We start from the raw sequence: 25,008 nt of genomic DNA, 5'->3' as shown, positions 1-25,008 counted from the left end.
GACTCAAGAGGACAATGGCTACATAAAAGAGCGCTCAATGGACATGATATGGACATAAAAATCTACCGTCATTGTAGTATTAAGCTTAAGGTACGATATATGTTTTAGTTATAATAAATATTTGTTCTGGGAATACTGAATCATTTAGCAGTGCTCATTTCTATTATCTCCTCAGTATTATTTTCATTTTAATTATGCATTTTGCTAATATTACAGACTCCAAGATAAGCAGTCCAATGCGCGTGTTACATTGATAAAAAGAAAACTGTTTTATCGTCTTCTTGCATCAGCTTTAATATTGAATTTCTCTTTTGTGTGATGTTACAGTTGTTTTTGCGCCCTTAAGAACTTTCTGGTCCCTTAGGAAATATTTTTTGTCATAACAATAACTTCACAACCGGGTATGATCGTATCTACGATCATGAAGTAATTAGAAAGACGATAACGCAACTTCTTAATCAATAGCACGCTAGTTGTGACTGCCTCAAGCCACGCGAAACCGCAAGTAAAAACTATTCACATCTCATAATGCAATATTTAATGACAATGGTCAATCCATGAATCTTACGCCAATTGTGATTGATAAAATAGATAGTTAAATCTCAATTTCCAACTTTCCATTGAATAGCAACATCACTTCTATTTTGTAACATCACAAGTGGTGTATCGGAAACTAATACTGGTCTCACAGGGAATGCTCAAAGCACCGACTGTAAGAAAAGTCTCTATTCTTGTACGTAAGGCGGCATTGTGACTTTTGTATTTAATTCCGATGCGATTTCTGTGTTTCATCGTCAATGTGTATGTCCAAGGAATACATTGAACCTGCAGTGGTGTATCAGAAACTAATACTGGTCTCACAGGGAATGCTCAAATCACCGACTGTAAGAAGAGTCTCTATTCTTGTACTTAAGGCGGCATTGTGCCTTTTGTATTTAGTTCCGATTCGATTTCTGTGTTTCATCGTCAATGCGAAGGTCCAAGGAATACATTGAACCTGCAGTGGTGTATCGGAAACTAATAGTGGTCTCACAGGAAAGGATCAAAGCACAGACTCTAAGAAGTCTTACTCATCTTGCCGTTAAGGCGGCATTGTTCCTTTTGTATTAAATTCCGATGTAATTTCAGTGTTTCATCGTCAATGAGTATGTCCAAGGAATACATTGAACCAGGAGTGGTGTATCGGAAACTAATACTGGTCTCACAGGGAAAGCTCAAAGCACCGACTGTAAGAAGAGTCTCTATTCTTGCACTTATGGCGGCATTGTGCCTTTTGTATTTAATTCCGACGTAATATCAATGTTACATCGTCAATGTGTATGTCTAAAGAATTCATTGAACCTTCAGTGGTGTATCGGAAACTAATACTGGTCTCACAGGGAATGCTCAAAGCACCGACTGTAAGGAGAGTCTCTATTCTTGTACTTATTGCGGCATTGTGCATTTTGTATTTAGTTCCGACGTGATTTCAGTGTTTCATCGTCAATGCGAAGGTCCAAGGAATACATTGAACCTGCAGTGGTGTATCGGAAACTAATACCGGTCTCACAGGAAAGGATCAAAGCACAGACTCTAAGAAGTTTCACTCATCTTGCAGTTAAGGCGGCATAGTTCCTTTTGTATTTAATTCCGATGTAATTTCAGTGTTTCATCGTCATTGAGTATGTCCAAGAAATACATTGAACCTGGAGTGGTGTATCGGAAACTAATACTTGTCTCACAGGGAATGCTCAAAGCACCGACTGTAAGAAGAGTCTCTATTCTTGTACGTAAGGCGGCATTGTGCCTTTTGTATTTAATTCCGATGCTATTTCTGTGTTTCATCGTCAATGCGTATGTCCAAGGAATACATTGAACCTGCAGTGGTGTATCGGAAACTAATACTGTTCTCACTGGGAAAGGTTAAAGCACCGACTGTAAGAAGAGTCTCTATTCTTGCACTTATGGCGGCATTGTGCCTTTTGTATATAATTCCGATGTCATTTCAGTGTTTCATCGTCAATGTGTATGTCTAAGGAATTCATTGAACCTGCAGTGGTGTATCGGAAACTAATACTGGTCTCACAGGGAATGCTCAAAGCACCGACTGTAAGAAGAGCCTCTATTCTTGTACTTATTGCGGCATTATGCATTTTGTATTTAGTTCCGATGCGATTTCTGTGTTTCATCGTCAATGCGAAGGTCCATGGCATACATTGAACTTGCAGTGGTGTATCGGAAACTAATACTGGTCTCACAGGAAAGGATCAAATCACAGACTCAAAGAAGTCTCACTCATCTTGCAGTTAAGGCGGTATTGTTCCTTTTGTATTTAATTCCGATGTAATTTCAGTGTTTCATCGTCAATGAGTATGACCAAGGAATACATTGAACCTGGAGTGGTGTATCGGAAACTAATACTTGTCTCACAGGGAATGCTCAAAGCACCGACTGTAAGAAGAGTCTCGATTCTTGTACGTAACGCGGCATTGTGCCTTTTGTAATTAATTCCGATGCGATTTCTGTGTTTCATCGTCAATGTGTATGTCCAAGGAAAACATTGACCCTTCAGTGGTGTATCAGAAACCAATACTGGTCTCACAGGGAATGCTCAAAGCACCGACTGTAAGAGGAGTCTCTATTCTTGCACTTATGGCGGCATTGTGCCATTTGTATTTAATTCCGATGTAATTTCAGTGTTCCATCGTCAATGTGTATGTCTAAGGAATACATTGAACCTGCAGTGGTGTATCGGACACTAATGCTGGTCTCACAGGGAATGCTCAAAGCAGCGACTGCAAGAAGAGGCTCTATTCTTGTACTTATTGCGGCATTGTGCCTTTTGTATTTAGTTCCGATTCGATTTCTGTGTTTCATCGTCAATGCGAAGGTCCAAGGAATACATTGAACCTGCAGTGGTGTATCGGAAACTAATACTGGTCTCACAGGAAGGATCAAAGCACAGACTCTAAGAAGTCTTACTCATCTTGCCGTTAAGGCGGCATTGTTCCTTTTGTATTAAATTCCGATGTAATTTCAGTGTTTCATCGTCAATGAGTATGTCCACGGAATACATTGAACCTGGTGTGGTGTATCGGAAACTAATACTGGTTTCACAGGGAAAGCTCAAACCACCGACTGTAAGAAGAGTCTCTATTCTTGCACTTATGGCGGCATTGTGCCTTTTGTATTTAATTCCGATGTAATTTCAGTGTTTCATCGTCAATGTGTATGTCCAAGGAATACATTGAACTTGCAGTGGTGGGTCAGTAAGTAATACTGGTCTCACAGGGAATGCTCAAAGCACCGACTGTAAGAAGAGTCTCTATTCTTGTACTTAAGGCGGCATTGTGCCTTTTGTATTTAATTCCGATGCGATTCCTGTGTTTCATCGTCAATGTGAAGGTACAAGGAATACATTGAACCTGCAGTGGTGTATCGGAAACTAATACTGGTCTCGCAGGAAAGGATCAAAGCACAGACTCTAAGAAGTCTCATTCTTTTGCACTTCAGGCGGCATTGTTCCTTTTGTATTTAATTCCGATGTAATTTCAGTGTTTCATCGTCAATGTGTATGTCCTAGGAACACATGGAACCTGCAGTGGTGTATCGGAAACTAATACTGGTCTCACAGGGAATGCTCAAAGCACTGACTGTAAGAAGAGTCCACATTCTTGTACTTAAGGCGGCATTGTGCCATTTGTATCTAATTCCGATGCCATATCTGTGTTCCATCGTCAATGTAAAGGTCTAAGGAATACATTGAACCGGGAGTGGTGCATCGGAAACTAATACTGGTCTCACAGGGAATGTTCAAAGCACCGACTGTAAGAAGAGCCTCTATTCTTGTACGTAAGGCGGCATTGTGCCTTTTGTATTTAATTCCGATGCGATTTCTGTGTTTCATCGTCAATGTGTATGTCCAAGGAATACATTGAACCTGCAGTGGTGTATCAGAAACTAATACTGGTCTCACAGGGAATGCTCAAAGCACCGACTGTAAGAAGAGTCTCTATTCTTGTACTTAAGGCGGCATTGTGCCTTTTGTATTTACTTCCGATGCGATTTCTGTGTTTCATCGTCAATGTGAAGGTACAAGGAATACATTGTACCTGCAGTGGTGCATCGGAAACTAATACTGGTCTCACAGGGAATGCACAAAGCACCGACTGTAAGAGGAGTCTCTATTCTTGCACTTATGGCGGCATTGTGCCATTTGTATTTAATTCCGATGTAATTTCAATGTTTCATCGCCAATGTGTATGTCTAAGGAATACATTGAACCTGCAGTGGTGTATCGGACACTAATACTGGTCTCACAGGGAATGCTCAAAGCAACGACTGTAAGAAAAGTCTCTATTCTTGTATTTAAGGCGGCATTGTGCCTTTTGTATTTAATTCCGATGCGATTCCTGTGTTTCATCGTCAATGTGAAGGTACAAGGAATACATTGTACCTGTAGTGGTGTATCGGAAACTAATACTGGTCTCACAGGGAATGCTCAAAGCACCGACTGTAAAAGGAGTCTCTATTCTTGCACTTATGGCGGCATGGCGCCATTTGTATTTAATTCCGATGTAATATCAGTGTTTCATCGTCAATGTGTATGTCTAAGGAATACATTGAACCTGCAGTGGTGCATCAGAAACTAATACTGGCCTCACAGGGAATGCTCAAAGCACCGACTGTAAGAAGAGTCTATATTCTTGTACTTATTGCGGCATTGTGCCTTTTGTATTTAGTTCCGATTCGATCTCTGTGTTTCATCGTCAATGTGAAGGTCCAAGGAATACATTGAACCTGCAGTGGTGTATCGGAAACTAATACTGGTCTCACAGGATATGCTCAAAGCACCGACTGTAAGAAGAGACACTATTCTTGTACTGAAATCGGCATTATGCCTTTAGTATTTAATTCCGATGCGAATTCTGTGTTTCATCGTCAATGTGAAGGTCCAAGGAATACATTGAACCTGCAGTGGTGTATCGGAAACTAATACTGGTCTCACAGGAATTGCTCAAAGCACCGACTGTAAGAAGAGACTCTATTCTTGTACTGAAGGCGGCATTATGCCTTTAGAATTTAATTCCGATGCGAATTCTGTGTTTCATCGTCAATGTGAAGGTCGAAGGAATACATTGAACCTGCAGTGGTGTATCGGAAACTAATACTGGTCTCACAGGGAAAGCTCAAAGAACCGACTGTAAGAAGAGTCTCTATTCTTGTACTTAAGGTGGCATTGTGCCTTTTGTATTTAATTCCAATGTAATTTCAGTGTTTCATCGTCAATGTGTGTGTCTAAGTAATACATTAAACCTGCAGTGGTGTATCGGAAACTAATACTGGTCTCACAGGAAATGCTCAAAGCACCGACTGTAAGAAGAGTCTCTATTCTTGTGCTTATTGCGGCATTGTGCCTTTTGTATTAATTCCGAGGCGATTTCTGTGTTTCGTCGTCAATGCGTATGTCCAAGGAATCCATTGAACCTGCAGTGGTGTATCGGAAACAAATACTGGTCTCACAGGGAATGCTCAAAGCATCGACTGTAGGAAGAGTCTCAATTCTTGTACTTAAGGCGGCATTGTGCCTTTTGTATTTAATTCCGATGCGATTTCTGTGTTTCATCGTCAATGTGAAGTTCCAAGGAATACATTGTACATGCTGAAGTGTATCGGAAACTAATACTGGTCTCACAGGGAATGCTCAAAGCACCGACTGAAAGAAGGGTCTCAATTCTGGCACTTATGGCGGCATTGTGCCTTTTGCATTTAATTCCGATGCGATTTCTGTGTTTCATTGTCAATGTGTATGTCTAAGGAATACATTGAACCTGCAGTGGTGTATCGGTAACTAATACCGGTCTCACAGGGAATGCTCAAAGCACCGAATGTAAGAAGAGTCTCTATTCTTGTACTTAAAACGACATAGTGCCTTTTGTATTTAATTCCGATGCGATTTCTGTGTTTCATCGTCAATGCGTATGTCCAAGGAATACATTGAACCTGCAGTGGTATATCGGAAACTAATACTGTTCTCACAGGGAATGCTCAAAGCACCGACTGTAAGAAGAGTCTCTATTCCCGTACTTAAGGCAGCATTGTGCCTTTTGTATTTAATTCCGATGCGATTTCTGTGTTTCATCGTCAATGCGAAGGTCCAAGGAATACATTGAACCTGCAGTGGTGTATCGGAAACTAATACTGGTCTCACAGGAAAGGATCAAAGCACAGACTCTAAGAAGTCTCACTCATCTTGCAGTTAAGGCGGCATTGTTCCTTTTGTATTTAATTCCGATGTAATTTCAGTGTTTCATCGTCAATGAGTATGTCCAAGGAATACATTGAACCTGGAGTGGTGTATCGGAAACTAATACTGGTCTCACAGGGAATGCTCAAAGCACCGACTGTAAGAAGAGTCTCTATTCTTGTACGAAAGGCGGCATTGTGCCTTTTGTATTTAATTCCGATGCGATTTCTGTGTTTCATCGTCAATGTGTATGTCCAAGGAATACATTGAACCTGCAGTGGTGTATCAGAAACTAATACTGGTCTCACAGGGAATGCTCAAAGCACCGACTGTAAGAAGAGTCTCTATTCTTGTTATTAAAGCGGCATTGTGCCTTTTGTATTTAATTCCGATGCGATTTCTGTGTTTCATCATCAATGTGAAGTTACAAGGAATACATTGTACCTGCTGAGGTGTATCGGAATCTAATACTGGTCTCACAGGGAATGCTCAAAGCACCGACTGTAAGAAGAGTCTCTATTCTTGTACTTATTGCGGCATTGTGCCTCTTGTATTTATTTCCGATTCGATCTCTGTGTTTCATTGTCAATGCGAAGGTCCAAGGAATACATTGAACCTGCAGTGGTGTATCGGAAACTAATACTGGTCTCACAGGAAAGGATCAAAGCACAGACCTTAAGAAGTCTTACTCATCTTGCCGTTAAGGCGGCATTGTTCCTTTTGTATTTAATTCCGATGTAATTTCAGTGTTTCATCGTCAATGAGTATGTCCAAGGAATACATTGAACCTGGAGTGGTGTATCGGAAACTAATACTGGTCTCACAGGAAATGCTCAAAGCACCGACTGTAAGAGGAGTCTCCATTCTTGCACTTATGGCGGCATTGTGCCATTTGTATTTAATTCCGATGTAATATCAGTGTTTCATCGTCAATGTGTATGTCTAAGGAATACATTGAACCTGCAGTGCTGTATCGGAAACTAATACTGGTCTCACAGGGAATGCTCAAACTACCGACTGTAAAAAGTGTCTCTATTCTTGTACTTATTGCGGCATTGTGCCTTTTGTATTTAGTTCCGATTCGATCTCTGTGTTTCATCGTCAATGCGATGGTCCAAGGAAAACATTGAACCTGCAATGGTGTATCGGAAACTAGTACTGGTCTCACCGGAAAGGATCAAAGCACAGACTCCAAGAAGCCTCACTTATCTTGCCGTTAAGGCGGCGTTGTTCCTTTTGAATTTTATTCCGATGTAATTTCAGTGTTCCATCGTCAATGAGTATGTCCAAGGAATACATTGAACCTGGTGTGGTGTATCGGAAACTATTACTGGTCTCACAGGCAATGCTCAAAGCACCGACTGTAAGAAGAGTCTCTATTCTTGTACTTATTGCGGCATTGTGCCTTTTGTATTTATTTCCGATTCGATTTCTGTGTTTCATTGTCAATGCGAAGGTCCAAGGAATACATTGAACCTGCAGTGGTGTATCGGAAACTAATACTGGTCTCACAGGAAAGGATCAAAGCACAGACCTTAAGAAGTCTTACTCATCTTGCCGTTAAGGCGGCATTGTTCCTTTTGTATTTAATTCCGATGTAATTTCAGTGTTCCATCGTCAATGAGTATGTCCAAGGAATACATTGAACCTGCAGTGGTATATCGGAAACTAATACTGGTCTCACAGGAAATGCTCAAAGCACCGACTGTAAGAAGAGTCTCTATTCTTGTACTTAAGGCGGCATTGTGCCTTTTGTATTAATTCCGAGGCGATTTCTGTGTTTCATCGTCAATGCGTATGTCCAAGGAATCCATTGAACCTGCAGTGGTGTATCGGAAACTAATACTGGTCTCACAGGGAATGCTCAAAGCATCGACTGTAGGAAGAGTCTCAATTCTTGTACTTAAGGCGGCATTGTGCCTTTTGTATTTAATTCCGATGCGATTTCTGTGTTTCATCGTCAATGTGAAGTTCCAAGGTATACATTGTACCTGCTGAGGTGTATCAGAAGCTAATACTGGTCTCACAGGAATTGCTCAAAACACCGACTGTAAGAAGGGTCTCTATTCTGGCACTTATGGCGGCATTGTGCCTTTTGAGTTTAATTCCGATGCGATTTCTGTGTTTCATTGTCAATGTGTATGTCTAACGAATACATTGAACCTGCAGTGGTGTATCGGAGACTAATACCGGTCTCACAGGGAATGTTCAAAGCACCGAATGTAAGAAGAGTCTCTATTCTTGTACGTAGGGCTTCATTGTGCCTTTTGTATTTAATTCCGATGCGATTTCTGTGTTTCACCGTCAATGCGAAGGTCCAAGGAATAGATTGAACCTGCAGTGGTGTATCGGAAACTAATACTGGTCTCACAGGAAAGGATCAAAGCACAGACTCTAAGAAGTCTCACTCATCTTGCAGTTAAGGCGGCATTGTTCCTTTTGTATTTAATTCCGATGTAATTTCAGTGTTTCATCGTCAATGAGTATGTCCAAGGAATACATTGAACTTGGAGTGGTGTATCGGAAACTAATACTGGTCTCACAGGGAATGCTCAAAGCACCGACTGTAAGAAGAGTCTCTATTCTTGTACGAAAGGCGGCATTGTGCCTTTTGCATTTAATTCCGATGCGATTTCTGTGTATCATCGTCAATGTGTATGTCCAAGGAATACATTGAACCTGCAGTGGTGTATCAGAAACTAATACTGGTCTCACAGGGAATGCTCAAAGCACCGACTGTAAGAAGAGTCTCTATTCTTGTACTTAAGGCGGCATTGTGCCTTTTGTATTTAATTCCGATGCGATTTCTGTGTTTCATCGTCAATGTGAAGGTACAAGGAATACATTGTACCTGCAGTGGTGTATCGGAAACTAAACTGGTCTCACAGGGAATGCTCAAAGCACCGACTGTAAGAAGAGTCTCTATTCTTGTACTTATTGCGGCATTGTGCCTTTTGTATTTAGTTCCGATTCGATTTCTGTGTTTCATTGCCAATGCGAAGGTCCAAGGAATACATCGAACCTGCAGTGGTGTATCGGAAACTAATACTGGTCTCACAGGAAAGGATCAAAGCACAGACCTTAAGAAGTCGTACTCATCTTGTCGTTAAGGCGGCATTGTTCCTTTTGTATTTATTTCCGATGTAATTTCAGTGTTTCATCATCAATGAGTATGTCCAAGGAATACATTGAACCTGGAGTGGTGTATCGGAAACTAATACTGGTCTCACAGGGAAAGCTCAAAGCACCGACTGCAAGTAGAGTCTCTATTCTTGCACTTATGGCGGCATTGTGCCTTTTGTATTTAATTCCGATGTAATTTCAGTGTTTCATCGTCAATGTGTATGTCTAAGGAATTCATTGAACCTGCAGTGGTGTATCGGAAACTAATACTGGTCTCACAGGGAATGCTCAAGGCACCGACTGTAAGAAGAGTCCCTACTCTTGTACTTATTGCGGTATTGTGCATTTTGTATTTAGTTCCGATGTGATTTCTGTGTTTCATCGTCAATTGCGAATGTCCAAGGAATACATTGAACCTGCAGTGTTGTATCGGAAACTAATACAGGTCTCACAGGAAAGGATCAAAGCACAGACTCTAAGAAGTCCCACTCATCTTGCGGTTAAGGCGGCACTGTTCCTTTTGTATATAATTCCGATGTAATTTCAGTGTTTCATCGTCATTGCGTCTATCCAAGCAATACATTGAACCAGCAGTGGTGTATCAGAAACTAATACTGGTCTCACAGGGAATGCTCAAAGCACCGACTGTAAGAAGAGTCTCTATTCCTGTATGTAAGGCGGCATTGTGCCTTTTGTATTTAATTCCGATGCAATTTCTGTGTTTCATCGTCAATGTGTATGTCCAAACAATACATTGAACATGCAGTCGTGTATCGGAAACTAATACTGGTCTCACAGGAAATGCTCAAAGCACCGACTGTAAGAAGAGACTCTATTCCTGTACTGAAGGCGGCATTATGCCTTTAGTATTTAATTCCGATGCAAATTCTGTGTTTCATCGTCAATGTGAAGGTACAAGGAATACATTGTACCTGCAGTGGTGTATCGGAAACTAATATTGGTCTCACAGGGAATGCTCAAAGCACCGACTGTAATAGGAGTCTCTATTCTTGCACTTATGGCGGCATTGTGCCATTTGTATTTAATTCCGATGTAATATCAGCGTTTCATCGTTAATGTGTATGTCTAAGGAATACATTGAACCGGCAGTGATGTATCGGAAACTAATACTGGTCTCACAGGGAATGCTCAAAGCACCGACTGTAATAGGAGTCTCTATTCTTGCACTTATGGCGGCATTGTGCCTTTTGTATTTAATTCCGATGCGATTTCTGTGTTTCATCGTCAATGTGTGTGTCCAAGGAATACATTGAACCTGCAGTGGTGTATCAGAAACTAATACTGGTCTCACAGGGAATGCTCAAAGCACCGACTGTAAGAAGAGTCTCTATTCTTGTACTTAAGGCGGCATTGTGCCTTTTGTATTTACTTCCGATGCGATTTTTGTGTTTCATCGTCAATGTGAAGGTACAAGGAATACATTGTACCTGCAGTGGTGTATCGGAAACTAATACTGGTCTCACAGGGAATGCACAAAGCACCGACCGTAAGAGGAGTCTCTATTCTTGCACTTATGGCGGCATTGTGCCATTTGTATTTAATTCCGATGTAATTTCAATGTTTCATCGCCAATGTGTATGTCTAAGGAATACATTGAACCTGCAGTGGTGTATCGGACACTAATACTGGTCTCACAGGGAATGCTCAAAGCAACGACTGTAAGAAAAGTCTCTATTCTTGTATTTAAGGCGGCATTGTGCCTTTTGAGTTTAATTCCGATGCGATTCCTGTGTTTCATCGTCAATGTGAAGGTACAAGGAATACATTGTACCTGTAGTGGTGTATCGGAAACTAATACTGGTCTCACAGGGAATGCTCAAAGCACCGACTGTAAAAGGAGTCTCTATTCTTGCACTTATGGCGGCATGGCGCCATTTGTATTTAATTCCGATGTAATATCAGTGTTTCATCGTCAATGTGTATGTCTAAGGAATACATTGAACCTGCAGTGGTGCATCAGAAACTAATACTGGCCTCACAGGGAATGCTCAAAGCACCGACTGTAAGAAGAGTCTATATTCTTGTACTTATTGCGGCATTGTGCCTTTTGTATTTAGTTCCGATTCGATCTCTGTGTTTCATCGTCAATGTGAAGGTCCAAGGAATACATTGAACCTGCAGTGGTGTATCGGAAACTAATACTGGTCTCACAGGATATGCACAAAGCACCGACTGTAAGAAGAGACACTATTCTTGTACTGAAATCGGCATTATGCCTTTAGTATTTAATTCCGATGCGAATTCTGTGTTTCATCGTCAATGTGAAGGTCCAAGGAATACATTGAACCTGCAGTGGTGTATCGGAAACTAATACTGGTCTCACAGGAATTGCTCAAAGCACCGACTGTAAGAAGAGACTCTATTCTTGTACTGAAGGCGGCATTAAACCTTTAGAATTTAATTCCGATGCGAATTCTGTGTTTCATCGTCAATGTGAAGGTCGAAGGAATACATTGAACCTGCAGTGGTGTATCGGAAACTAATACTGGTCTCACAGGGAAAGCTCAAAGAACCGACTGTAAGAAGAGTCTCTATTCTTGTACTTAAGGTGGCATTGTGCCTTTTGTATTTAATTCCAATGTAATTTCAGTGTTTCATCGTCAATGTGTGTGTCTAAGTAATACATTGAACCTGCAGTGGTGTATCGGAAACTAATACTGGTCTCACAGGAAATGCTCAAAGCACCGACTGTAAGAAGAGTCTCTATTCTTGTGCTTATTGCGGCATTGTGCCTTTTGTATTAATTCCGAGGCGATTTCTGTGTTTCGTCGTCAATGCGTATGTCCAAGGAATCCATTGAACCTGCAGTGGTGTATCGGAAACAAATACTGGTCTCACAGGGAATGCTCAAAGCATCGACTGTAGGAAGAGTCTCAATTCTTGTACTTAAGGCGGCATTGTGCCTTTTGTATTTAATTCCGATGCGATTTCTGTGTTTCATCGTCAATGTGAAGTTCCAAGGAATACATTGTACATGCTGAAGTGTATCGGAAACTAATACTGGTCTCACAGGGAATGCTCAAAGCACCGACTGAAAGAAGGGTCTCAATTCTGGCACTTATGGCGGCATTGTGCCTTTTGCATTTAATTCCGATGCGATTTCTGTGTTTCATTGTCAATGTGTATGTCTAAGGAATACATTGAACCTGCAGTGGTGTATCGGTAACTAATACCGGTCTCACAGGGAATGCTCAAAGCACCGACTGTAAGAAGAGTCTCTATTCTTGTACGAAAGGCGGCATTGTGCCTTTTGTATTTAATTCCGATGCGATTTCTGTGTTTCATCGTCAATGTGTATGTCCAAGGAATACATTGAACCTGCAGTGGTGTATCAGAAACTAATACTGGTCTCACAGGGAATGCTCAAAGCACCGACTGTAAGAAGAGTCTCTATTCTTGTTATTAAAGCGGCATTGTGCCTTTTGTATTTAATTCCGATGCGATTTCTGTGTTTCATCATCAATGTGAAGTTACAAGGAATACATTGTACCTGCTGAGGAGTATCGGAATCTAATACTGGTCTCACAGGGAATGCTCAAAGCACCGACTGTAAGAAGAGTCTCTATTCTTGTACTTATTGCGGCATTGTGCCTCTTGTATTTATTTCCGATTCGATCTCTGTGTTTCATTGTCAATGCGAAGGTCCAAGGAATACATTGAACCTGCAGTGGTGTATCGGAAACTAATACTGGTCTCACAGGAAAGGATCAAAGCACAGACCTTAAGAAGTCTTACTCATCTTGCCGTTAAGGCGGCATTGTTCCTTTTGTATTTAATTCCGATGTAATTTCAGTGTTTCATCGTCAATGAGTATGTCCAAGGAATACATTGAACCTGGAGTGGTGTATCGGAAACTAATACTGGTCTCACAGGAAATGCTCAAAGCACCGACTGTAAGAGGAGTCTCCATTCTTGCACTTATGGCGGCATTGTGCCATTTGAATTTAATTCCGATGTAATATCAGTGTTTCATCGTCTATGTGTATGTCTAAGGAATACATTGAACCTGCAGTGCTGTATCGTAAACTAATACTGGTCGCACAGGGAATGCTCAAACTACCGACTGTAAAAAGTGTCTCTATTCTTGTACTTATTGCGGCATTGTGCCTTTTGTATTTAGTTCCGATTCGATCTCTGTGTTTCATCGTCAATGCGATGGTCCAAGGAAAACATTGAACCTGCAATGGTGTATCGGAAACTAGTACTGGTCTCACCGGAAAGGATCAAAGCACAGACTCCAAGAAGCCTCACTTATCTTGCCGTTAAGGCGGCGTTGTTCCTTTTGAATTTTATTCCGATGTAATTTCAGTGTTCCATCGTCAATGAGTATGTCCAAGGAATACATTGAACCTGGTGTGGTGTATCGGAAACTATTACTGGTCTCACAGGCAATGCTCAAAGCACCGACTGTAAGAAGAGTCTCTATTCTTGTACTTATTGCGGCATTGTGCCTTTTGTATTTATTTCCGATTCGATTTCTGTGTTTCATTGTCAATGCGAAGGTCCAAGGAATACATTGAACCTGCAGTGGTGTATCGGAAACTAATACTGGTCTCACAGGAAAGGATCAAAGCACAGACCTTAAGAAGTCTTACTCATCTTGCCGTTAAGGCGGCATTGTTCCTTTTGTATTTAATTCCGATGTAATTTCAGTGTTCCATCGTCAATGAGTATGTCCAAGGAATACATTGAACCTGCAGTGGTATATCGGAAACTAATACTGGTCTCACAGGAAATGCTCAAAGCACCGACTGTAAGAAGAGTCTCTATTCTTGTACTTAAGGCGGCATTGTGCCTTTTGCATTTAATTCCGATGCGATTTCTGTGTTTCATCGTCGATGTGAAGGTACAAGGAATACATTGTACCTGCAGTGGTATATCGGAAACTAATACTGATCTCACAGGGAATGCTCAAAGCACCGACTGTAAGAGGAGTCTCTATACTTGCACTTATGGTGGCATTGTGCCTTTTGTATTTAATTCCAATGTAATTTCAGTGTTTCATCGTCAATGTGTATGTCTAAGGAATACATTGAACATTCAGTGGTGTATCGGAAACAAATACTGGTCTCACAGGAAATGCTCAAAGCACCGACTGTAAGAAGAGTCTCTATTCTTGTGCTTATTGCGGCATTGTGCCTTTTGTATTAATTCCGAGGCGATTTCTGTGTTTCATCGTCAATGCGTATGTCCAAGGAATCCATTGAACCTGCAGTGGTGTATCGGAAACTAATACTGGTCTCACAGGGAATGCTCAAAGCATCGACTGTAGGAAGAGTCTCAATTCTTGTACTTAAGGCGGCATTGTGCCTTTTGTATTTAATTCCGATGCGATTTCTGTGTTTCATCGTCAATGTGAAGTTCCAAGGTATACATTGTACCTGCTGAGGTGTATCAGAAGCTAATACTGGTCTCACAGGAATTGCTCAAAACACCGACTGTAAGAAGGGTCTCTATTCTGGCACTTATGGCGGCATTGTGCCTTTTGAGTTTAATTTCGATGCGATTTCTGTGTTTCATTGTCAATGTGTATGTCTAACGAATACATTGAACCTGCAGTGGTGTATCGGAGACTAATACCGGTCTCACAGGGAATGTTCAAAGCACCGAATGTAAGAAGAGTCTCTATTCTTCTACGTAGGGCTTCATTGTGCCTTTTGTATTTAATTCCGATGCGATTTCTGTGTTTCACCGTCAATGCGAAGGTCCAAGGAATAGATTGAACCTGCAGTGGTGTATCGGAAACTAATACTGGTCTCACAGGAAAGGATCAAAGCACAGACTCTAAGAAGTCTCACTCATCTTGCAGTTAAGGCGGCATTGTTCCTTTTGTATTTAATTCCGATGTAATTTCAGTGTTTCATCGTCAATGAGTATGTCCAAGGAATACATTGAACTTGGAGTGGTGTATCGGAAACTAATACTGGTCTCACAGGGAATGCTCAAAGCACCGACTGTAAGAAGAGTCTCTATTCTTGTACGAAAGGCGGCATTGTGCCTTTTGCATTTAATTCCGATGCGATTTCTGTGTATCATCGTCAATGTGTATGTCCAAGGAATACATTGAACCTGCAGTGGTGTATCAGAAACTAATACTGGTCTCACAGGGAATGCTCAAAGCACCGACTGTAAGAAGAGTCTCTATTCTTGTACTTAAGGCGGCATTGTGCCTTTTGTATTTAATTCCGATGCGATTTCTGTGTTTCATCGTCAATGTGAAGGTACAAGGAATACATTGTACCTGCAGTGGTGTATCGGAAACTAAACTGGTCTCACAGGGAATGCTCAAAGCACCGACTGTAAGAAGAGTCTCTATTCTTGTACTTATTGCGGCATTGTGCCTTTTGTATTTAGTTCCGATTCGATTTCTGTGTTTCATTGCCAATGCGAAGGTCCAAGGAATACATCGAACCTGCAGTGGTGTATCGGAAACTAATACTGGTCTCACAGGAAAGGATCAAAGCACAGACCTTAAGAAGTCGTACTCATCTTGTCGTTAAGGCGGCATTGTTCCTTTTGTATTTATTTCCGATGTAATTTCAGTGTTTCATCATCAATGAGTATGTCCAAGGAATACATTGAACCTGGAGTGGTGTATCGGAAACTAATACTGGTCTCACAGGGAAAGCTCAAAGCACCGACTGCAAGTAGAGTCTCTATTCTTGCACTTATGGCGGCATTGTGCCTTTTGTATTTAATTCCGATGTAATTTCAGTGTTTCATCGTCAATGTGTATGTCTAAGGAATTCATTGAACCTGCAGTGGTGTATCGGAAACTAATACTGGTCTCACAGGGAATGCTCAAGGCACCGACTGTAAGAAGAGTCCCTACTCTTGTACTTATTGCGGTATTGTGCATTTTGTATTTAGTTCCGATGTGATTTCTGTGTTTCATCGTCAATGCGAATGTCCAAGGAATACATTGAACCTGCAGTGTTGTATCGGAAACTAATACAGGTCTCACAGGAAAGGATCAAAGCACAGACTCTAAGAAGTCCCACTCATCTTGCGGTTAAGGCGGCACTGTTCCTTTTGTATATAATTCCGATGTAATTTCAGTGTTTCATCGTCATTGCGTCTATCCAAGGAATACATTGAACCAGCAGTGGTGTATCAGAAACTAATACTGGTCTCACAAGGAATGCTCAAAGCACCGACTGTAAGAAGAGTCTCTATTCCTGTATGTAAGGCGGCATTGTGCCTTTTGTATTTAATTCCGATGCAATTTCTGTGTTTCATCGTCAATGTGTATGTCCAAACAATACATTGAACATGCAGTCGTGTATCGGAAACTAATACTGGTCTCACAGGAAATGCTCAAAGCACCGACTGTAAGAAGAGACTCTATTCCTGTACTGAAGGCGGCATTATGCCTTTAGTATTTAATTCCGATGCAAATTCTGTGTTTCATCGTCAATGTGAAGGTACAAGGAATACATTGTACCTGCAGTGGTGTATCGGAAACTAATATTGGTCTCACAGGGAATGCTCAAAGCACCGACTGTAATAGGAGTCTCTATTCTTGCACTTATGGCGGCATTGTGCCATTTGTATTTAATTCCGATGTAATATCAGCGTTTCATCGTTAATGTGTATGTCTAAGGAATACATTGAACCTGCAGTGATGTATCGGAAACTAATACTGGTCTCACAGGGAATGCTCAAAGCACCGACTGTAAGAAGAGTCTCTATTCTTGTACTTATTGCGGCATTGTGCCTTTTGTATATAGTTCCGATTCGATCTCTGTGTTTCATAGTCAATGCGATGGTCCAAGGAATACATTGTACCTGCAATGGTGTATTGGAAACTAATACTGGTCATACAGGAAAGGATCAAAGCATAGACTCTAAGAACCCTCACTTATCTTGCCGTTAAGGCGGCATTGTTCCTTTTGAATTTAATTCCGATGTAATTTCAGTGTTCCATCGTCAATGAGTATGTCCAAGGAATACATTGAACCTGGTGTGGTGTATCGGAAACTAATACTGGTCTCACAGGGAATGCTCAAAGCACCGACTGTAAGATTAGTCCCTATTCTTGTACGTAAGGCGGCATTGTGCCTTTTGTATTTAATTCCGATGCGATTTCTATGTTTCATCGTCAGTGTGTATGTCCAAGCAATACATTGAACCTGCAGTGGTGTATCGGAAACTAATACTGGTCTCACAGGCAATGCTCAAAGCACCGACTGTAAGAAGAGTCTCTATTCTTGTACTTAAGGCGGCATTGTGCCTTTTGCATTTAATTCCGATGCGATTTCTGTGTTTCATCGTCAATGTGAAGGTACAAGGAATACATTGTACCTGCAGTGGTGTATCTGAAACCAATACTGATCTCACAGGGAATGCTCAAAGCACCGACTGTAAGAGGAGTCTCTATACTTGCACTTATGGTGGCATTGTGCCTTTTATATTTAATTCCAATGTAATTTCAGTGTTTCATCGTCAATGTGTATGTCTAAGGAATACATTGAACCTGCAGTGGTGTAACGGAAACTAATACTGGTCTCACAGGAAATGCTCAAAGCACCGACTGTAAGAAGTGTCTCTATTCTTGTGCTTATTGCGGCATTGTGCCTTTTGTATTAATTCCGAGGCGATTTCTGTGTTTCATCGTCAATGCGTATGTCCAAGGAATCCATTGAACCAGCAGTGGTGTATCGGAAACTAATACTGGTCTCACAGGGAATGCTCAAAGCATCCACTGTAGGAAGAGTCTCAATTCTTGTACTTAAGGCGGCATTGTGCCTTTTGTATTTAATTCCGATGCGATATCTGTGTTTCATCGTCAATGTGGAGTTCCAAGGAATACATTGTACATGCTGAGGTGTATCGGAAACTAATACTGGTCTCACAGGGAATGCTCAAAGCACCGACTGTAAGAAGGGTCTCTATTCTGGCATTTATGGCGGCATTGTGCCTTTTGAGTTTAATTCCGATGCGATTTCTGTGTTTCATTGTCAATGTGTATGTCTAAGGAATACATTGACCCTGCAGTGGTGTATCGGAAACTAATACCGGTCTCACAGGGAATGCTCAAAGCACCGAATGTAAGAAGAGACTCTTTTCTTGTACGTAGGGCGGCATTGTGCCTTTTGTATTTAATTCCGATGCGATTTCTGTGTTTCATCGTCAATGCGTATGTCCAAGGAATACATTGAACCTGCAGTGGTATATCGGAAACTAACACTGGTCTCACAGGGAATGCTCAAAGTACCGACTGTAAGAAGAGTCTCTATTCCTGTACTTAAGGCGGCATTGTGCCTTTTGCATTTAATTCCGATGCGATTTCTGTGTTTCATCGTCAATGCGAAGGTCCAAGGAATACATTGAACCTGCAGTGGTGTATCGGAAACTAATACTGGTCTCACAGGAAAGGATCAAAGCACAGACGCTAAGAAGTCTCACTCATCTTGCAGTTAAGGGGGCATTGTTCCTTTTGTATTTAATTCCGATGTAATTTCAGTGTTTCATCGTCAATGAGTATGTCCAAGGAATACATTGAACCTGGAGTGGTGTATCGGAAACTAATACTGGTCTCACAGGGAATGCTCAAAGCACCGACTGTAAGAAGAGTCTATATTCTTGTACGAAGGCGGCATTGTGCTTTTTGTATTTAATTCTGATACGATTTCTATGTTTCATCGTCAATCTGAAGGTCCAAGGAATACATTGAAGCTGCAGTGGTGTATCGGAAACTAATACTGGTCTCACAGGGAATGCTCAAAGCACCGACTGTAAGAGGAGTCTCTATTCTTGCACTTATGGCGGCATTGTGCCATTTGTATTTAATTCCGATGTAATTTCAATGTATCATCGCCAATGTGTATGCCTAAGGAATACATTGAACCTGCAGTGGTGTATCGGAAACGAATACTGGTCTCACAGAGAATGCTCAAAGCACCGACTGTAAGAAGAGTCTCTATTCTTGTACTTATTGCGGCATTGTGCCTTTTGTATTTAGTTCCGATTCGATTTCTGTGTTTCATTGTCAATGCGAAGGTCCAAGGAATACATTGAACCTGCAGTGGTGTATCGGAAACTAATACTGGTCTCACAGGAAAGGATCAAAGCACAGAACTTAGGAAGTCTTACTCATCTTGCCGTTAAGGCGGCATTGTTCCTTTTGTATTTAATGCCGATGTAATTTCAGTGTTTCATCGTCAATGAGTATGTCCAAGGAATACATTGAACCTGCAGTGGTGTATCGGAAACTAATACTGGTCTCACGGGGAATGCTCAAAGCAACGACTGTAAGAAGAGTCTCTATTCTTGTACTTAAGGCGGCATTGTGCCTTTTGCATTTAATTCCGATGCGATTTCTGTGTTTCATCGTCAATGTGAAGGTACAAGGAATACATTGAACCTGCAGTGGTGTATCGGAAACTAATACTGGTCTCACAGGAAATGCTCAAAGCACCGACTGTAAGAAGTGTCTCTATTCTTGTGCTTATTGCGGCATTGTGCCTTTTGTATTAATTCCGAGGCGATTTCTGTGTTTCATCGTCAATGTGGAGTTCCAAGGAATACATTGTACATGCTGAGGTGTATCGGAAACTAATACTGGCCTCACAGGGAATGCTCAAAGCACCGACTGTAAGAAGGGTCTCTATTCTGGCATTTATGGCGGCATTGTGCCTTTTGAGTTTAATTCCGATGCGATTTCTGTGTTTCATTGTCAATGTGTATGTCTAAGGAATACATTGAACCTGCAGTGGTGTATCGGAAACTAATACCGGTCTCACAGGGAATGCTCAAAGCACCGAATGTAAGAAGAGTCTCTTTTCTTGTACGTAGGGCGGCATTGTGCCTTTTGTATTTAATTCCGATGCGATTTCTGTGTTTCATCGTCAATGCGTATGTCCAAGGAATACATTGAACCTGCAGTGGTATATCGGAAACTAATACTGGTCTCACAGGGAATGCTCAAAGCACCGACTGTAAGAAGAGTCTCTATTCCTGTACTTAAGGCGGCATTGTGCCTTTTGTATTTAATTCCGATGCGATTTCTGTGTATCATCGTCAATGCGAAGGTCCAAGGAATACATTGAACCTGCAGTGGTGTATCGGAAACTAATACTGGTCTCACAGGAAAGGATCAAAGCACAGACGCTAAGAAGTCTCACTCATCTTGCAGTTAAGGGGGCATTGTTCCTTTTGTATTTAATTCCGATGTAATTTCAGTGTTTCATCGTCAATGAGTATGTCCAAGGAATACATTGAACCTGGAGTGGTGTATCGCAAACTAATACTGGTCTCACAGGGAATGCTCAAAGCACCGACTGTAAGAAGAGTCTCTATTCTTGTACGAAAGGCGGCATTGTGCCTTTTGTATTTAATTCCGATGCGATTTCTGTGTTTCATCGTCAATGTGTATGACCAAGGAATACATTGAACCTGCAGTGGTGTATCAGAAACTAATACTGGTCTCACAGGGAATGCTCAAAACACCGACTGTAAGAAGAGTCTCTATTCTTGTACTTAAGGCGACATTGTGCCTTTTGTATTTAATTCCGATGCCATTTCTGTGTTTCATCGTCAATGTGAAGGTACAAGGAATACATTGTACCTGCAGTGGTGTATCGGAAACTAGTACTGGTCTCACAGGGAATGCTCAAAGCACCGACTGTAAGAAGGGTCGCTATTCTGGCACTTATGGCGGCATTGTGCCTTTCGAGTTTAATTCCGTTGCGATTTCTGTGTTTCATTGTCAATGTGTATGTCTAAGGAACACATTGAACCTGCAGTGGTGTATCGGAAACTAATACCAGTCTCACAGGGAATGCTCAAAGCACCGAATGTAAGAAGAGTCTCTATTCTTGTACGTAGGGCGGCATTGTGCCTTTTGTAGTTAATTCCGATGCTATTTCTGTGTTTCATCGTCAATGCGTATGTCCAAGGAATACATTGAACCTGCAGTGGTATATCGGAAACTAATACTGGTCTCACAGGGAATGCTCAAAGCACCGACTGTAAGAAGAGTCTCTATTCTTGTACGAAAGGCGGCATTGTGCCTTTTGTATTTAATTCCGATGCGATTTCTGTGTTTCATCGTCAGTGTGTATGTCCAAGGAATACATTGAACCTGCAGTGGTGTATCAGAACCTAATACTGGTCTCACAGGGAATGCTCAAAGCACCGACTGTAAGAAGAGTCTCTATTCTTGTACTTAAGGCGGCATTGTGCCTTTTGTATTTAATTCCGATGCGATTTCTGTGTTTCATCGTCAATGTGAAGGTACAAGGAATACATTGTACCTGCAGTAATGTATCGGAAACTAATACTGGTCTCACAGGGAATGCTCAAAGCACCGACTGTAAGAGGAGTCTCTATTTTTGCACTTATGGCAGCATTGTGCCATTTGTATTTAATTCCGATGTAATTTCAATGTTTCATCGCCAATGTGTATGTCTAAGGAATACATTGAACCTGCAGTGGTGTATCGGAAACTAATACTGGTCTCACGGGGAATGCTCAAAGCACCGACTGTAAGAAGAGTCTCTATTCTTGTACTTATTGCGGCATTGTGCCTTTTGTATTTAGTTCCGATTCGATTTCTGTGTTTCATTGTCAATGCGAAGGTCCAAGGAATACATTGAACCTGCAGTGGGGTATCGGAAACTAATACTGGTCTCACAGGAAAGGATCAAAGCACCGACTGTAAGAAGGGTCGCTATTCTGGCACTTATGGCGGCATTGTGCCTTTCGAGTTTAATTCCGATGCGATTTCTGTGTTTCATTGTCAATGTGTATGTCTAAGGAATACATTGAACCTGCAGTGGTGTATCGGAAACTAATACCGGTCTCACAGGGAATGCTCAAAGCACCGAATGTAAGAAGAGTCTCTATTCTTGTACGTAGGGAGGCATTGTGCCTTTTGTATTTAATTATGATGCTATTTCTGTGTTTTATCGTCAATGCGTATGTCCAAGGAATACACTGAACCTGCAGTGGTATATCGGAAACTAATACTGGTCTCACAGGGAATGCTCAAAGCACCGACTGTAAGAAGAGTCTCTATTCTTGTACGAAAGGCGGCATTTTGCCTTTTGTATTTAATTCCGATGCGATTTCTGTGTTTCATCGTCAGTGTGTATGTCCAAGGAATACATTGAACCTGCAGTGGTGTATCAGAAACTAATACTGGTCTCACAGGGAATGCTCAAAGCACCGACTGTAAGAAGAGTCTCTATTCTTGTACTTAAGGCGGCATTGTGCCTTTTGTATTTAATTCCGATGCGATTTCTGTGTTTCATCGTCAATGTGAAGGGACAAGGAATACATTGTACCTGCAGTAATGTATCGGAAACTAATACTGGTCTCACAGGGAATGCTCAAAGCACCGACTGTAAGAGGAGTCTCTATTTTTGCACTTATGGCAGCATTGTGCCATTTGTATTTAATTATGATGCTATTTCTGTGTTTTATCGTCAATGCGTATGTCCAACAATACATTGAACCTGCAGTGGTATATCGGAAACTAATACTGGTCTCACAGGGAATGCTCAAAGCACCGACTGTAAGAAGAGTCTCTATTCTTGTACGAAAGGCGGCATTGTTCCTTTTGTATTTAATTCCGATGTAATTTCAGTGTTTCATCGTCAATGAGTATGTCCAAGGAATACATTGAACCTGGAGTGGTGTATCGGAAACTAATACTGGTCTCACAGGGAACTCTCAAAGCACCGACTGTAAGAAGAGTCTCTATTCTTGTACGAAAGGCGGCATTGTGCCTTTTTTATTTAATTCCGATGCGATTTCTGTGTTTCATCGTCAATGTGTATGTCCAAGGAATACATTGTACCTGCAGTGGTGTATCGGAAATTAATACTGGTCTCACAGGGAATGCTCAAAGCACCGACTGTAAGAAGAGTCTCTATTCTGGCACTTATGGCAGCATTGTGCCTTTTGAGTTTAATTCCGATGCGATTTCTGTGTTTCATTGTCAATGTGTATGTCTAAGGAATACATTGAACCTGCAGTGGTGTATCGGAAACTAATACCGGTCTCACAGGGAATGCTCAATGCACCGAATGTAAGAAGAGTCTCTATTCTTGTACGTAGGGCGGCATTGTGCCTTTTGAATTTGATTCCGATGCGATTTCTGTGTTTCATCGTCAATGCGTATGTCCAAGGAATACATTGAACCTGCAGTGGTATATCGGAAACTAATACTGGTCTCACACTGAATGCTCAAAGCACCGACTGTAAGAAGAGTCTCTATTCCTGTACTTAAGGCGGCATTGTGCCTTTTGTATTTAATTCCGATGCGATTTCTGTGTTTCATCGTCAATGCGAAGGTCCAAGGAATACATTGAACCTGCAGTGGTGTATCGGAAACTAATACTGGTCTCACAGGAAAGGATCAAAGCACAGACTCTAAGAAGTCTCACCCATCTTGCAGTTAAGGCGGCATTGTTCCTTTTGTATTAAATTCCGATGTAATTTCAGTGTTTCATCGTCAATGAGTATGTCCAAGGAATACATTGAACCTGGAGTGGTGTATCGGAAACTAATACTGGTCTCACAGGGAATGCTCAAAGCACTGACTGTAAGAAGAGTCTCTATTCTTGTACGAATGGCGGCATTGTGCCTTTTGTATTTAATTCCGATGCGATTTCTGTGTTTCATCGTGAATGTGTATGTCCAAGGAATACATTGAACCTGCAGTGGTGTATCAGAAACTAATACTGGTCTCACAGGGAATGCTCAAAGCACCGACTGTAAGAAGAGTCTCTATTCTTGCACTTATGGCGGCATTGTGACTTTTGTATTTAATTCCGATGTAATTTCAGTGTTTCATCGTCAATGTGTATGTCTCAGGAATTCATTGAACCTGCAGTGATGTATCGGAAACTAATACTGGTCTCACAGGGAATGCTCACGGCACCGACTGTTAGAAGAGTCTCTACTCTTGTACTTATTGCGGTATTGTGCATTTTGTATTTAGTTCCGATGTGATTTCTGTGTTTCATCGTCAATGCGAAGGTCCAAGGTATACATTGAACCTGCAGTGGTGTATCGGAAACTAATACAGGTCTCACAGGAAAGGATCAAAGCACAGACTCTAAGAAGTCTCACTCATCTTGCAGTTAAGGCGGCATTGTTCCTTTTGTATTTAATTCCGATGTAATTACAGTGTTTCATCGTCAATGGGTATGTCCAAGGAATACATTGAACCTGGAGTGGTGTATCGGAAACTAATACTGGTCTCACAGGGAATGCTCAAAGCACCGACTGTAAGAAGAGTCTCTATTCTTGTACGAAAGGCGGCATTGTGCCTTTTGTATTTAATTCCGATGCGATTTCTGTGTTTCATCGTCAATGTGTATGTCCAAGGAATACATTGAACCTGCAGTGGTGTATCAGAAACTAATACTGGTCTCACAGGGAATGCTCAAAGCACCGACTGTAAGAAGAGTCTCTATTCTTGTACTTAAGGCGACATTGTGCCTTTTGTATTTAATTCCGATGCGATTTCTGTGATTCATCGTCAATGTGAAGGTACAAGGAATACATTGTACCTGCAGTGGTGTATCGGAAACTAATACTGGTCTCACAGGGAATGCTCAAAGCACCGACTGTAAGAAGGGTCGCTATTCTGGCACTTATGGCGGCATTGTGCCTTTCGAGTTTAA

This window comes from Schistocerca americana, unplaced genomic scaffold (genome assembly GCF_021461395.2).
Source record: "Schistocerca americana isolate TAMUIC-IGC-003095 unplaced genomic scaffold, iqSchAmer2.1 HiC_scaffold_13, whole genome shotgun sequence".
NCBI lineage: Eukaryota > Metazoa > Arthropoda > Insecta > Orthoptera > Acrididae > Schistocerca > Schistocerca americana.
The sequence above is the reverse complement of the archived record's forward strand: the minus strand, read 5'-3'. Positions refer to the sequence as shown.